At 46.0% G+C, this 16,007-nt stretch overlaps 1 pseudogene; it reads left to right on the top strand.

Moving 5' to 3' along the window:
• The first annotated feature begins 1,429 nt into the window (after window positions 1-1,429).
• On the top strand, window positions 1,430-3,057 carry LOC144305969 (glutamine synthetase pseudogene; annotated as a pseudogene).
• The last annotated feature ends 12,950 nt before the right edge of the window (window positions 3,058-16,007 follow it).

Genomic DNA, 16,007 nt, shown 5'->3' with positions numbered 1-16,007 from the left:
GCTCGAGTTCTATGTAGAAGTGGATGTGGGGAAGTATCTACCATATGCCCTAATCGAGGAACAGAGAGACTATTCTGGGAGCCCAGAAGAGAAAGGTACTTTGATAGATCAGTTGAGGAAGTATTGAGAGATGAATGAAATGTAGTTGGATCTTAAAGACAGAATAGAAACCACCAGGCAAGGATGGAAGGATAAGTATTTCAAGCATAAGATTGCATGTGCTGGGGCGCCTGAGTGGCTCAGTCAGTTAAGCATCCATCCAACTCTTGGTTTCAGCTCAGGTCATGATCTCAGTGTGGTGGGATCCAGTCCTGTGTCGGGCTCTGCACTCAGTGCGGAGTCAGCTTCAGATTCTCTCTCCCTCTCTCTCCCACTCACTTTCTCTCTCTTTCAAATAAATAAATAAAATCTTTAAAAAGGATTGCATGTGCTTAAGTACTAAGGCACAGAAAAGGACACTAGATCCAGACAAAGGGATGGCTAGCAATGCAGACGGGATGAGCAGTCTGCAATAAAATGAGGCAGCTGAGTTCCGCTAAGGTCAGTTCCTGAGATGTTTGAGATTGTGCCTACCCCTCCCTTCTCTGCTTTCTCTTTCGCCACCACCTTCCAATACATGCACCTCATGGGGGTATTTCCTCTAGTGAAAATTGCACCTCTCTGTACAGACAGGTTGATATCCCTCCCTCGCTTAGACATTTTCTCCTCTGCACTGTTATGCATTAGACTTGCTGCAGAAGCACTATGGTTGCCTAATGGCTCTGGTGTTATTCAGTAGAAAGATATACCTGGGCAGGAATAGGAGCAGTTCAAGGACACTTCCAGTAGAGATGGCCTCCCTCAAAAACTAGGGCATTCACTCTATCAAAGTTCATCTCTGTCATGAAAATTGTTTGGCGATGTGGTGTCTTTTCCAGACAGATGGCTGTAGACCTTCCATGAGGAACTCTACTGGATGGACAAGCATTGGTTGTCCCAATAGGATCCATTCCTTTTCCCCTTACAATAGTGGAGAACCATGTGACTGCAGAGAGGCTAAATCCCCCTTGGTCCCCTGGGGTGGTGCAGAAACCGACAGTCAATGAGTGAGTTTGGACCAAAGGATTTGTTTTGAGTGGGCATATAATCTAAACTGGTCTGATGGAAGTGAATATTTGGAATCTGGAAGAAAATTTAGGCACAAATGAAGTCTCTCTCTAGCTGATTTGTACACATTTGAGACTGTGGTTGATGTAGCCATTCCATAACCACAAACATAAACAGCAGGAGGACTAATCCTTCTCAGGAAGAAAAAGGCAGTGTGAGAGAAACCCAGAGAAATGAAGCCAGAGTATCCTCTATGTGACCAACTCTGGAAAAACTTCATCCTTCGGATTTCCAGTGTGGTTGGCCAAAAAATTATTTAAATGTCGGCAGAGCTGAGAATGGGAGTAGAATGGAGCTTCTGAGCAGCACACTCGGCCTCCTCTCCTCACCGCACCTCACTCTCGCGGCCTGCCTGCCCTGCTGCCTGTTACCTGCCCAGAACAACTTCCACCATGGCTACTTCCTCGAGTTCCCACTTAAACAAAAGCATCAAGCAGGTGTACATCTCCCTGCCTCAGGGCGAGAAAGTGCAAGCTATGCATATTTGGATTGATGGGACTGGAGAAGGATTACATTGCAAGACCTGGACCTTGGACAGTGAGCCCAAGGGTGTTGAACAGTTGCCTGAATGGAATTTTGATGGCTCTAGCACCTTTCAGTCTGAAGGCTCCAACAGTTACATGTATCTTGTCCCTGCTGCCATGTTTCGTGACCCTTTCCGCAAGGACCTCAACAAGCTGGTGTTCTGTGAAGTCTTCAAAGACAACAGAAAGCCTGCAGAAACCAATTTAAGGCATACCTGTAAATGGATAATGGATAGGTGAGCAACCAGCACCCCTGGTTTGGAATGGAGCAGGAATATACTCTCATGGGCACAGATGGACACCCTTTTGATTGGCCTTCCAATGGCTTCCTTGGGCCCCAAGATCCATACTACTGTGGCGTGGGAGTAGACAAAGCCTATGGCAGGGATATCATGGAGGCTCCCTACCAGGCCTGCTTGCACGCTGGCATCCAGATTGCTGGGACAAACGCTGAGCTCATTCCTGCCCAGTGGGAATTCCAGATAGGACCCTGGGAAGGAGTCGACATGGGAGATCATCTCTGTGTGGCCCGTTTCATCTTGCATCATGTATGTGAAGACTTCGGAGTGACAGCAACCTTTGATCCTAAGCCCATTCCCAGAAACTGGAATGGTGCAGGCTGCCACACCAACTTCAGCACCAAGGCCATGCTTGGTGAGAGGAGAATGGTCTAAACACACTGAGGAGTCCATTGCGACACTGAGCAAGCAGCACCAGTACCACATCCGAGCCCACGATCCCAAGGGAGGCCTGGATAATGCCCGGCACCTAACTGGATTCCATGAGACATCCAACATCAACTTTTCTGCTGGCGTGGCCAACCGTGGTGCTGGCATCCGCATTCCCCAGACTGTCGGCCAGGAGAAGAAGGGTTACTTCGAAGACCGTCGCCCCTCTGCCACCTGCGACCCCTTTTCGGTGACAGAGCCCTCATCCTCACATGTCTTCTCAACGAAACTGGCAATGAACCCTTCCAGTACAAAAACTAAGCGGACTAGACTTGCAGCCATCGAACCCCTCCTAATCCTCCATCCTGCCTCCGTGTTTGCCCCTGTCTTGGCTGTCCTAATAGCTGTAACTCAAAGGGCAGAATATAGAGGTCTTTTTTTTATTCCTCATGCCCAGTTAATATCTCTTGCTTTCTTTGGCCAGGATAGAGGGGTCAACTCCTTAGTCTTTTTACAACACCCCCACCCCATTCTTTTTCCCTGTCACTGAAAGCCGTCAAGAATGTTAGTAGGGAGGGGGTGGGGAGACATAGCCACTGTTCCCATTTAATCAGGTGTGTTTGTCCAATAGGTGTAGCTATCCGGACAGAGAATAGTGTTTGTGAAGGGAGGGCTCTTTCTTCGAGGTAGCTGAGTGTTGAGGGCGGGGGTTACTTACTCTGGGGTTAGGTTAGGATTTCCCCTCCTGGTGGGAAGTTCCACTTCGTATAAGGTTATGACCAACTTTCTATTAAAAGTGAGACTTGGGGATCCCTGGGTGGCACAGTGGTTTAGCGCCTGCCTTTGGCCCAGGGCGCGATCCTGGAGACCCGGGATCGAATCCCACATCGGGCTCCCGGTGCATGGAGCCTGCTTCTCCCTCTGCCTATGTCTCTGCCTCTCTCTCTCTCTCTCTCTCTCTCTCTCTGTGACTATCATAAATAATTTAAAAAATTTTTAAAAAGTGAGACTTATGAGAGAATCAGGCAGGAATATACCTCCCGTCCTCCTGGTGCAGGGCTTCCCCTACCTGGGGCGAGACAGCCCTCACCTAAAGACAAGCTCAGCGTAAGGATGAATTGACCTACCTTAGCAGAAAAAGTTCTTATTGCTTGGTCCTCCATTTATAACACAAAACAGAGTAGTATTTTTATATTTAAATGTAAAAACAAAAAAAATTATATATATGGGTGTGCAGATACATGTGTGTGCTTTTTTTCCTAAAGGAGGAAAAACATTCTGGTCACGGAGAGCCAGATTTGAGGTGAATAGTCTGGAAATAAGGATATCCTACTGAGTGGAGACTTGGTATTCCCTCACTGCCACTATAGGGCTCCCATGTGCCCTGCCCACCCTTCTGCAGGTGGGGGTTGGACACCAGTTGGTTAACAGGTGGAAAGCACCGTGTAGAAGGAGGAGTCACCTGAGCCTGGTGGCTTTGGTTTAAAAGACACACACGTACACAAAGAGGTTTAGATATAAAGAGAAGAGTTGGCTGGTCAACTTGCATGTTACTGGGTTATTGGGATTATTTTCTGATGGGACTAGCATGTCACTGAAGCAGGCCTTTTGATATATTAAAATTTTAAAAGCAAAAAAAAATTATTTAAATGTCTTAGCCAGCTTGTGGTGGGGCTTCTATGACATCCAATCTACAGATTACATCAATAGAAAACTATTTGATGATATAGTTGAATTAGACAAATTTTAATAAAAAACGATAATTTTTCTTTATTCCCCAAGGAGGAATTGCTATTTATTTTTAAGATTTTATTTATTTAGGGCAGCCCGGGTGGCTCAGCGGTTTAGCGTCGGCTTTGGCCCAGGTTGTGGTCCCGAAGACCCGGGATCGAGTCCCACATCGGGCTCCCTGCATGGAGCCTGCTTCTCCCTCTGCCTGTGTCTCTCCCTCTCTCTCTCTGTGTCTTTCATGAATAAATAAATAAACTCTTTTTTTAAAAGATTTATTTATTTATGAGAGAGAGAGAGAGAGAGGGAGAGAGGCAGAGACACAGGCAGAGGGAGAAGCAGGCTCCATGCAGGGAGCCCGATGTGGGACTCGACCCAGGGACTCCAGGATCACGCCCCAAGCCCAAGGCAGACGCTCCACTGCTGAGCCACCCAGGTGTCCCAGGAATTGCTATTTAAAAGCAGTGACCAGCATTCCAAATTCCTTCCTGGATTCTCAGTTTTCCATCTTCATAATTTGATGTTCTCTTTCTCTTCCAAATAGTGCATATTCATTGATTTAATATCACAAATTTAACAACGCTCTATTTAAGCATGACAATATTACTCAAAAGAATATTTGTTGCAATTGAGGTATTTTTCCTCTTTATGCTATGGCACAAAATAATACAAACCACATTAAAAATATAAGAAAACATGAAATCTGAAGAAACTCTTCTAAAGAAATCTAAATTTGCCTTTACAGAAGGATGACTAAAGCAAATCACTGGAGGTTTAAAACAATCTTTATTTTTTTCATACAGTCTCATGGTTGTACTTTAATTTCACAATGACCTTACATAATAACAGATATTTATAACCTCGATATTATACTAGCCCAAGCCCCCTCCACATCAATTGAAGACAGAATATTCTGTTCAGAATTATGTAAGAGTAGCATTAAAGTTAATATTAAACATTATTAGAAAATACTCAGAATGATAAAATAACGTCATAGGGATATATAATATTTCAATATTTTCTAGATTTCATCTGGAGTATATACACAAAAAGGAAAAGTCCACATTAGGAAAAAGGAAAAGGAGAATGTCAAATCGATAAAATGTGGAGGTAACTTCTAGAAGCCACGAGATCAATTTATAAAAGACACCATTTACTTTATTTACAACAGATTTTAGTTTTGAACTTATCATCATGTGACTGGCATTCCTTCCCAGGTACTTAACACTATGGTAAATTACAAATTTGGGGTATTTTGGTTTAGGACAAAAGTATGAATTACTACACGAATTACAATGTCCCAAACTTGGACCTCAAATTTTGCATTATTAAGAAACTGTACTATTGCTGCAGAAATAAAAATCTTTTATTGCCTAAAAATGTATGAAATTCGCTGTTCTTATAAAAGATACTGTTTCACTTTCTCAGTTCCTCCCAAGTTCCTTGAAGAGCTGCCCATACTCACTATGTCCTCCTGTCGTGGTCCCTTCATTCCTCAACCCTCTGTGCTGTGGCTCCTGTGCCGCTTCTCCATCAATCTGCTCTGCCAATAACCTACCAGTCATCACAGAAAGAGAGAGCGATGCTCCTCCGTCCAGGCTCCCCCCTGCCCCGCTTCTGGGGCCTTTGCCCACTTTCTGTTGCCCTGGTCTCCCCTGTCTCGAGTCGCCCACCCCCACCCCCACTCCCCTCCCTGGACAACCTCTGTAAGTCTCAGAACACAAGCCATCAGGAGGCTCAGAGACTGCGTCGCATCTACAGCTGCTGAGCCCATCTCCTCTGCCTCAGGCCTTGGCTCCTTCTTGGACTTGGAGCCTCTCTGTCCGTCTGCCAGTTGCACACGTCTTCCTGAGCTTTCCACTGACTCCAACTCCTGATGGGAAATGGATCCCATTCCCCAGTCTGGGGTCATCACAGTCACTCCTGAGTTGTGGGATTAGAAGCCAGGCAGCTGGTAGCCAGAGAAGCACAGTGATTGTGAGGGAGGAGGAGATGCAGGCCAAGGAAGGCTGGTGATTTGCAGGCGAGATGATGCAAGGGTGACCTGACAGTGCCTGGTGTTGGGGAGCAGGAGCCAGGGGGTGGGAGGGAAGGGATGAGGGAAACTGGGAGGAGACAGGAGGATGCTGCATGCTCCTCAGGAGCACATGAGGAGGGAGACAGGACCAGAGAGGGTCAAGGATGACCAAGGTGGGGAGCGGGGAGCGGACACCTCCACCAGCAAGGGAAGAACAGTTAGTAGGGCTTCCATTCCAGTCCTTTTCCTTGATATTTATTACAGAAATCTTGACCTTTACAGCAAAAGATCGATATCCTCAGGGTTCCTAGATGGTAATTTATAGATTGGCAATTATTAGAGCAGTCCAGTTGAGTGTGGTTGTAGCGCCACCCATCTGGAAGAGAAGGACGTTCACACTTAGGCTCAGAGAGCAATAATTGGAGCTCAGAGAAAGAGGGCATTTTCCCTAACCATGCCAAGCCTGGCCTCCAGATGAGGGGCACACCCACCTCCCAAAAAGCCTCCCTCAGACTGGAGGGCCCCTCCACAGTCTCAGGAGGCAGGCACCAGCCTAAGCCAGGAGCTCTTGGCTTGGCAGCATTACCTCTGTCAGTGAAAATAAAGAAATCTCTGGTTCTGCATCCAGGACCCTGCTCCATGGTGCAATTGCTCTTGCCTCTCAAACAATGACCTCTCTTAAAATTCTCGCAGACCATACATAACGTGGTTGGACCTATGGAAGAAAAGACATGAAGGCTAATTCCAGGATTGAATGGATTGAGATGAAAGTGTACTAGGATATTGGTAGGGCCTTGGAGTTCAAGGGGAAACCATGACCCTCAACACCTTCTCCAATGTACTCTTAAAACTTGGCAATGCTCCCCACTGGGTTGTGTCCCTTAATTCTTTAAGGATATGAGCCTTTGACACAGGAATCTTGTTTCCACTAAAAATAAAGTGAAAGGCATTCTGTTAATTATGGTGTCATTACACAGAACACAATGAGAACATCCATATACGGCTGCCTGAGGCCAGGAATCTATAAGAAAATGATAGGACATAAGGACTGCAGAGGCTCCAAAGTGAGGATGCAGTCTTACAAAATTTCCTACCATACCTCCCGCCAAACATCATTTGATGCCCAAACATACCTAAGTGGCAGCAAGCACTTGACATGGAAATATCGGTTCAACATAAGCCCTTCAATGACATGTTCCAGCAACACTACCCTAGGCTGCTTCTTTATAGAAAGTCTTGAGCTACCATTGGCTCTGCTGCTGAGGGCCATCCCAGCCAGCCCCGAGGCCCTCGGGTGAGAAGAGCCCTTGGCCCCAGTCCACCCCCAGATAGTGACTGACTCCACTCAGAGATCTTAGGAAGGGACCTGAACTCTTTCCCTGGGAGTAGTTGGCGTGGGGACAGCAGACAGAGACCTTAAATCCTTGGTGGACAGATCAACCCAGAACCTGGTCCTTAACTTCGTTCCCTCCCAGCCAGCCCGGTCACCACCCCGGGGCTGCACTCCAGCCTGCCTGCACATCCTCGCCCCCCCCACCCCCGCCCCCTGGCCCAGGCCCTCACCCACTCCTTGGAAGAACACAAAGGGGAAGACTGCCAGCAGCAGGAGCAGGAGCAGGAACTTGTCCATCTCAGGTCGGGATGGCAGCAAGATGTGCGCGCTGGCTGGAGCAGGGGAGCACAGTGCCCAGGAAGGGCTAGGATGGGTTGCTCTAGAATCTGGACTGTGCTGTGCCCAAGCTGTGGGCAGAAGCTTCCTGTTCACACCCGCACAGGGGTATTTCACCACCGCCCAAGCTCAGGAGACCTAGCCCCATTGGATACTTCCAGGGATAAAAGATGTCCCCTGTGTCCCTCCTGTTCCCTTGAGACTGCCTCCTGCTGAGTGGGGGGACATGCTGCTTGGCCAGATCTGGGGGGCCCCTCGATAGTCCTGACCCTTCACTCTCTGGACATCCCACTGTGCCACGTCCAGGACCGGGGCTACTCATGTGGGCGGGGCCTTGCTAAATACCATTTCCTCTGGGTCCAATGTCCCCTCTGACCACCTCCCCACTAGTCCCATGGCCCAAGCCAGTCCCCAACCTGGTGGATGCCCTGCTTCAGGGCTCAGGATGCATTCATCATAGGGGTGTTCTGTACTTCATGCTTCCTCTTCCCCCTCGTAGTTAGGACAGGGCCCTTTACTAAATAAAAATTATTCATGACATTTGTTAAAGACAGTAAGGTAGACTTTATCCAAGGGGACAATTGTAAGAGGGTTTTGTAGTAGGGGAAAGAGATAAGACTAAGCTCTAAATACAACAAGATCAAATGGAAATTTATAGCCAAGAAGCAAGCCAAGCAAAATTCAGGTCAGTAATGCAAAATCACTAACAAAACCCATCAGGTCTGAGAATTCTTGCGAGGTTGACTGGACAGGAGTCTTGTGGAAGGCAGGACACGGTGACAGGATGTGGAGGGTTAGGGATGAAATATTTGATCAGATGACAAGGTGAAGGTTTTTTACCAAACTGACCCAGCAGTCTCCTTGCTAAAATTGGATATAACATGCCAAGGATGGGGCCCAAAGTCAGGAACTAGTCAGAGTATTCAGGGGAGCTTTGCTCAAGTTTGGCAAAAGCAGAGTTTTTGTGACCTCTCAGTACTAAATTGGTGTTAGCAGTGTGAGAATAGTTATAATAACAGTCATTTATTTAATATCTTCTATAAACCAGCATCTATATCTGCTGCTACCATGCAATATGATTATTTAAGATATATCTTCAACCTATCATAAATACATATAACATATAGGGATCCCTGGGTGGCGCAGTGGTTTGGCACCTGCCTTTGACCCAGGGCGCGATCCTGGAGACCCGGGATCGAATCCCACATCGGGCTCCCGGTGCATGGAGCCTGCTTCTCCCTCTGCCTGTGTCTCTGCCTCTCCCTCTCTCTGTGTGACTATCATAAATAAATAAAAAAATAAAAAAAATACATATAACATACAGAAAATACTATCCAAACAATAAAATAGAAGCTTTATAGAGATAGAATGGCTAGGTTCTTTTTACAAAGAATAAAACAATTCTACTATATTCAACTGTCTTACTTTTCTAGCCTTGAAAACACAGACCCATGTTCACCGAGATGGATTGACTTCAGAGACTCTCATTCACTCTCCAGGTCCTGGCTAGAAAGTTCAGAGTTTTACAAACATTCTCATCTGTGTGGCTCACAAGGGTGGGGCATGCAAAGCAACTCGGGTGCAAAGTATTTTTCTGACTTTTTAATTCTAATTTTTCACTTACACTTTTCAGCTCACTCATTGTGCTGATAAAAATGGCCAGCTCTCCACCAGAGCGTCATCCTTGGAGATCCAGCCAAGGGAAGGAGAGAGACCAAGAAGCAAGATCCCTAAGTGAAGGTTGGGCGCTAGAAAAAAATGTCCCAGGTAGCAGTAGCACCTTCTCTTTGCCCTCTGTCCTCTTCCATCTAGACAACCCATTCCGAGCAGAGACCTTGACAGTCATGTTCCCCAGCAAACCAAACACAGAGGACATCCTTTATCCCTGAAAGTGTCCCCTTGAACAATGTAGGGGACAGAGCAGACACTAGGAAATATTTCTGAGCAAACAAGAATGATAGAGCAAATAGATGAATGCCTGAGTATCTGCCTGGCCCAGAAAGCAGCTGTAGGAGAGAATGGCCCGAGAACCCCCCATCCCCACCCTCCACAGACTGAGATCAACCGCATCCCACACTTTGAGAGCAGAGCTATAATCCCCTCTACCTCACTCCCCAAACTGAGTAACTTTCAAGATCACCTGGAAGCCAGGATGCCACTCTCACAGTGGCAGTGGGATTCTAGGGATGCTCACAGTTCCCCAAATCCGACATGACCCCCCTCAAGAAAAAGCAGGGGGAATACAAAATGGGGAAAACAAATTATAAACAAATCATCAGAGCTGCCAAAGAGCAACTTTGTTCTGCCATAGCATTGTTTGACTAAAGTCACTGTTCTGTGCAAACTTGAAGAATGTCATGAGGATGATGCCTAATGTGATATTGGAAAGGGACACGTTATCACCAGGGCAACTGAGGCAAAAAGAGTGAGAAGAGAAAAGAATGATCTGGTCAGGTCTCCTCAAGGAAACCTATGCTCTCCAACATCACCATGCTGCTTCCCAAGGGGAGGATGTCATATGATGACCTGTCTATGTGGCTTGCAGGCAAGAAACAAACCTTCTTTTAAAGATTTATGGGATGTGGCTCCACTGCAAATTGTCCATGGGGGAGGCTATGTAATTACAGTAAAACACAATGGAGGTGGTAAATGACTGCAAACCCCCCTTGTGTATCTGGAATCACGCGGAGACGTCACTGGTTCAGTCTACGCCAGCGAAGGGCACCATCACCCCACAGAAGAATCTGCCGCCCTAGATTCCTGGCTGGCCTTCCTCAGCCCCTCTTCCTGGTAAAGCTTCCTAAACGCCATCCCATAATGTCTGTACATCAGGTGCACAAGGTCACCTTACGTGGTGGGGTTGTGCCGAGTGAAAAGTGGTGGAGGCTTCCTGACTGTTGAGAAGCAGGGGAAGGCTTGGGGCCCATGAGGCGCTGGGAACACGATGGAAGCCGTGTATTACATTCATCTGAAGCCCACACGCGCCTCCCAGACTCGTGAACTTGGCCGAAATCCAATAGTGAGTCTCATCTGTGCCTCTAGGCCAAGCTTTATTATTAATAAAGACCCACTGACTCCCAACATGCCCCAGTCCGGGGGATAAATTACGCAACCAGCCTACTCAGAAGTCACCAGGCACAATCTGTCTCCCAGTCCAGGAGCCTCCTCTTCCTCAGCATCCAGACAGCGGGCGTCCAGAGCCACCACTTCCAGGCCCACGGTCGCCCCCCCCCCGGCAGATCTCCCCGTGATGTGTCTAGGCCGAGACCCAACAGGGAAGCGCCCTGGCCAGAGCACAGACTCAGAAATCAGACCCATCGGGGTTTGAAGCTCGTTCCATCACTTAAAAATTAAGGCCGGGGTGCCTGGCTGCCTATCAGTAGAGCATACGACTCTTGATCACAGGGTTGTAAGTTCAAGCCCCACGTTGGGTGGAGAATTTCCTTTAAAGATTAATGAATTAAAAAAATTTTAAGGCCGTGACAAGTTACATCATGCTACATCCTAATTCCTCCTCCAAGGAGAAATGATAATAGTACATCAGTCATAGAATAGCTCTAGGAAAAAAAATTACACACACAGGCACCGAGTGTCAGGTTTTTTACCACAATATCTAATGCAGAGTAAGGATGTAATAATTAAAACCTCAATTATCCATATTATTGTTCTGTTTCAAGGCTAACAGTTATGACTCACTTAATAAAAATTGGGTTTTGGGCAGCCCGGGCGGCTCAGCGGTTTAGCGCCGCCTTCAGCCCAGGGCCTGATCCTGGGGACTCAGGATCGAGTCCCACGTCGGGTTCACTGCAGGGAGCCGAGCCTGATTCTCCCTCTGCCTCTCTCTCGCTCACTCGCTCGCTCTCGCTCTCTCTCTGTGTGCCTCTCTCATGAATAAATAAATAAAATCTTTTTAAAAATTTGGGTTTAAAATTGGAACTAGGAAATATCACAAAGTTATAGTTAGTGACTCTGTCCGTGCGACCACCCCCAGCACACACACACTGACAAACACGTCCCTCCATAGGGTCTTGTGCTTCCCTCCCCCAACAGCACACAAAGGCCACGGCTACCTTGCCTCTCCCGAGGGCAGGCCCAGTCCCTGGGCCACCATCTCACACCACGGACCTCTCCTCTCGTTCACGTCCTACCCTGGGAACCTGCTGCCACCGTCCAGACCAGTGACAAGGTGTAGCAGCGCGCAAAGGAATGCTACTGTATGAGGCAGTGGGCAGTTGCCAGCGCCCCTGGCCCTTCATCAGGTCCCAAACTAGCGTCGTGAGCCTCCTCGTCTTCCCCCGTGTCTCTTGTGGAGTCTGTGTAGTGCCGTCCACCTGCACAGAGTGTGACCTGATGGAAGAGCCCCTTCTCCTGGAACATTGGTTATGGACCCCATATGTATAAACCACGCAGACTCAGCTCCTGAATCTCCCCTGTCTGGCTCGCCCTACCTGCCCCCCACCCCCAGCATCACACCCCACTGCCACCACTTCCCTCTCCACCCCCGACACTGACCGCTAGTGGACTCCAGCCAGTTTCCACTCATTTTCCACTCATTGCTGCTCAGCAGCCAGGATATCTCCAGTATCTGTGGGCTTGGGGCAGGAAAGAATGACCCCTGTGGGGGGAAAGGATATGCATGTGGGGCAGAGAGCACTGGGGAAATCAAACTCTGAGTCTTTGTGTCAGTTCTCAGATGACATCAGTGTCAACTTTCTTCCCGACATCTCAGGGCCAAGCAGGGAGAGTACTCCAGGGAGCCCCCTCCCTCCACACTACTTGTTTCGGCATCACTCCCTGAACTCCTTACTACCCCATACTCGGAAAGGAAGGACATGTGCTGGGAACACTTTCAAGTGCGACTTGGATATGGACTTGCCATTCAGCTCTATTCCCCACAGTGCCATTCTCCACACAACAGGAAGTCCACGTCAGAATGTGCTTATCTTATCCCAGGACAATGATGGTCACTTTGCCAGGTGGGATGAGGTGTGAGCCACAGGGAAGATGGGCCATGGAGCCGGCCTGCTGGGAAGATCTCACTTCCTGAGGATGATGGACAAGTTGCTGGTGCCAAATGTGGTTCCACTCTGGTGATGAATGATAGGTTGGGCTAGGTACATGTCTCACTACCTATGATAGGTGGAATTCCATCACAGCCCCATTTTTCCACTTGTTATAATGCCTGTGATGCTGTTATATTAAATGGCATAGGGAGTTTTGCAAATGTAATGAATTTTACTAATCTTTACTTATTTTACTAATCATGGGCCACAGATTCAGGAGATTGTTGAGATGGGTTTACATCTGACCTACAGGACTATGTGATAATAAGTGGGTGTCGTTTTCAGCTTCTAAGTTTATGGCAATTTGTTACACTACAATAAAAAACACAGTAACGTCAGCAGGACAGCACAATAAGAGATTCCAGTCCGTGTAGCCCACAGAACCCTTGATTTTGACACACATCCTCAGACAGAAATGTCACCGTGGAAACTTGTATGTCCTGCAGAAAGATTCCAGCACCTCCACTTGAGCAAAATATCTGAGAATAGATACCTGGGAGAGCGCAAGAAGAGCAGTTTAACTTTTCCCATATCACCCATCTTCCAGAGAAAGATCGTGGTGTCAAGAGGGACTCCCACAGCCCATGGTTTATCCCACAGGGAAAAGTGAGAGAAGAATGAGTATCCAGCTTTACTCAGCCTTGTAGGATGTTGTCAAAGTGACTGACTCACTTCTATCTTGCCCCATCCAGATCGTGTAGGGGATCAACAAGGTTGAATAGTCTAGGGGGACCTAGAAGTAGGGCAAAGGGGAGGAAACTCACAGAAACCACAATCTAGATCCTGAAAATTGGCCACAGATCCTCCTAACTGGCTGGCACGCCACACCAACAGGCCCACACATGGAGACCATGGGACCTAATTGGCAAGACCCACCAGTTGCCTGACATGTGTCCCTAGCACCCTGTACATGCCTTCAGGTTGGTGTGTTGGGGACTACTATGAACAATTTTGCTAACAAACTAGATAAACAAAAAGTAATGCATAAATTCCCAGAAACTATAACCTACCAAGACAGAATCATGAAGAAATAGAATTTCTGAACAGATCAATGATGAATAAAGAGATTGTAACAGTAATCCAAAGCCTCCCGACAAAGAAAAGCCCAGCACTAGGGGGCTTCAGAGGTGAATTCTATCAAACGTTTAAAGAAGAATTAATGCCAATACTCCTCAAACTCTTCCAAGAGTACTTCCAAACTCATTTTACAAGACCAGCATTACTCTGATACAGATAAAGACACCACAAGCAAAGAAAATTGTAGGTTAACATCTCTGATGAACATAGGTGCAAAAATCTTCAATAAAATACTAGCAAACTTAATTCAACAGCACATTAAAAGGATCATACATGGGTAGCCCGGGTGGTTCAGCGGCTTAGCACTGCCTTCAGCCCAGGGTGAGATCCTGGAGACCCGGAATTGAATCCCGCATCAGGCTTTCTGCACAGAGCCTGCTTCTCCCTCTGCCTGCGTCCCTGCCTCTCTCTGTGTGTGTCTCTCATGAATAAGTAAATAAAATCTTAAAAAAAATAATAAAATAAAATAAAATGATCATACACTATGATCAAGTGGGATTTATCTCTGGAATGCAGTGATGGTTCAACATATGCAAATCAGTGTGATATACCACATTAACTGAATGAAAAAAAATCATATGCTCATCTCAATAGATGCTAGAAAAGCATTTGAAAATTTTTAATACCTTTCGTGATAAAAACTCTTCAACAAACAGGTATACAGGAAATGTACCCCACCATAATAAGGACCATACAAAGGACAAATCCAGAGTTAGCATCATACACCAAGGTGAAAAGCTGAAAGATTTTCCTTAAGATCAGGATCAAGAAAAAAATTTTTTTTCTAAAGGAACAAGACAAGAGCTCCAATTCTCACCACTTCTATTCAACATGGTATTGGAAGCCCTAGCTAGAGTAAACAGACAAGAAAAATCAATAAAAGGCATCCAAATTGGAAAGTGAGAAGTAAAATTGTCTCTGTTGCAAATGACATGATTTTAAATGTAAAAAACCCTAAGGGCACCACCAAAACAAAACACAAACTATCAGCTGTGTTTCTATACACTAACAAAGAACAATCCAAAAAAGAAATTAAGAAAACAATCCCACGTATAGTACCATCACCAACAAGAAAATACTTACAAATAAATTTAACCAAGTGAAGGAAAGTGAAAGAACTGAACACTGAAAACTATATCAATGAAAGAAACAGAATAAGACACAAATATATGGGAAGCTATCCCATATTTGTGGTGTAGAACAATTAATACTGTTACAATGTTCGTACTACCCAAAGCAATCTACAGATTCAATGCAATCCCTATCAAAATCCCAATGGCATTTTTTTCACAAAAATAGAAAAAAAAAAAAAAAACAATCCTGAAATTCATATGGAACCACAGAACACCTTGAATAGCCAGATTAAAACTGGAGGCACCACTTTGCTGATTTCAAATTATATTATAAAGCTAGACTAATAATCAAAACAGTATGTCACTGGCATAAAAACAGACACATAGACCAATGGAACAGAGAGAGGCCGAGAAATAAACCCATGCTTGCAGTCAAGTAAAATTTCATAAGGTCACCAAGGATACATAATAGAGGAAAGATCGTTTCTTCAATAATGGTGCTGGGAAAACTGGATATACACCTGTAAAAGAATGAAATTTGACCCTGATCTTATACAGAATACACGAAATCTCCAAATAAAAGACCTAACCTTCCCCACCTAAAAGTGGAGAAGTCCTAGAAGAAAGCATAGCAGGAAAGCTCCTTGCCTTTGATCTTGACAATGACTTTTTGGGATCCAATACCAAAATGCATGTAACAAAAGCAAAAATTAATGTGTGGGACTGTATTGTACTAAAAAAAAGCCTCTGCACCACAAAGGAAACAATCAACAAAATGAAAAAGCACCTTAGAGAATGGGAGAAAATATTTGCTAGCCACAAAGGAACTCATAAACTCAATAGCAAAATAAAGTAAATAAAATAAAATAAAATAAAATAAAATAAAAACCCAATTTAAAAGTGGGCAAAGAGGAACACCTAGGTGATTCAGGTTGTGATCCCGGGGTCCTGGTATTGAATCCCACATTGGGCTCCCTGCAGGAAGTCTTCTCCCTCTGCCTGTGTCTCTGCCTCTCTCTATGTGTCTCTCATAAATAAATAA

Source organism: Canis aureus, chromosome 3 (genome assembly GCF_053574225.1).
Source record: "Canis aureus isolate CA01 chromosome 3, VMU_Caureus_v.1.0, whole genome shotgun sequence".
Lineage (NCBI taxonomy): Eukaryota > Metazoa > Chordata > Mammalia > Carnivora > Canidae > Canis > Canis aureus.
This window is presented reverse-complemented; position numbering and strand designations above follow the sequence as displayed.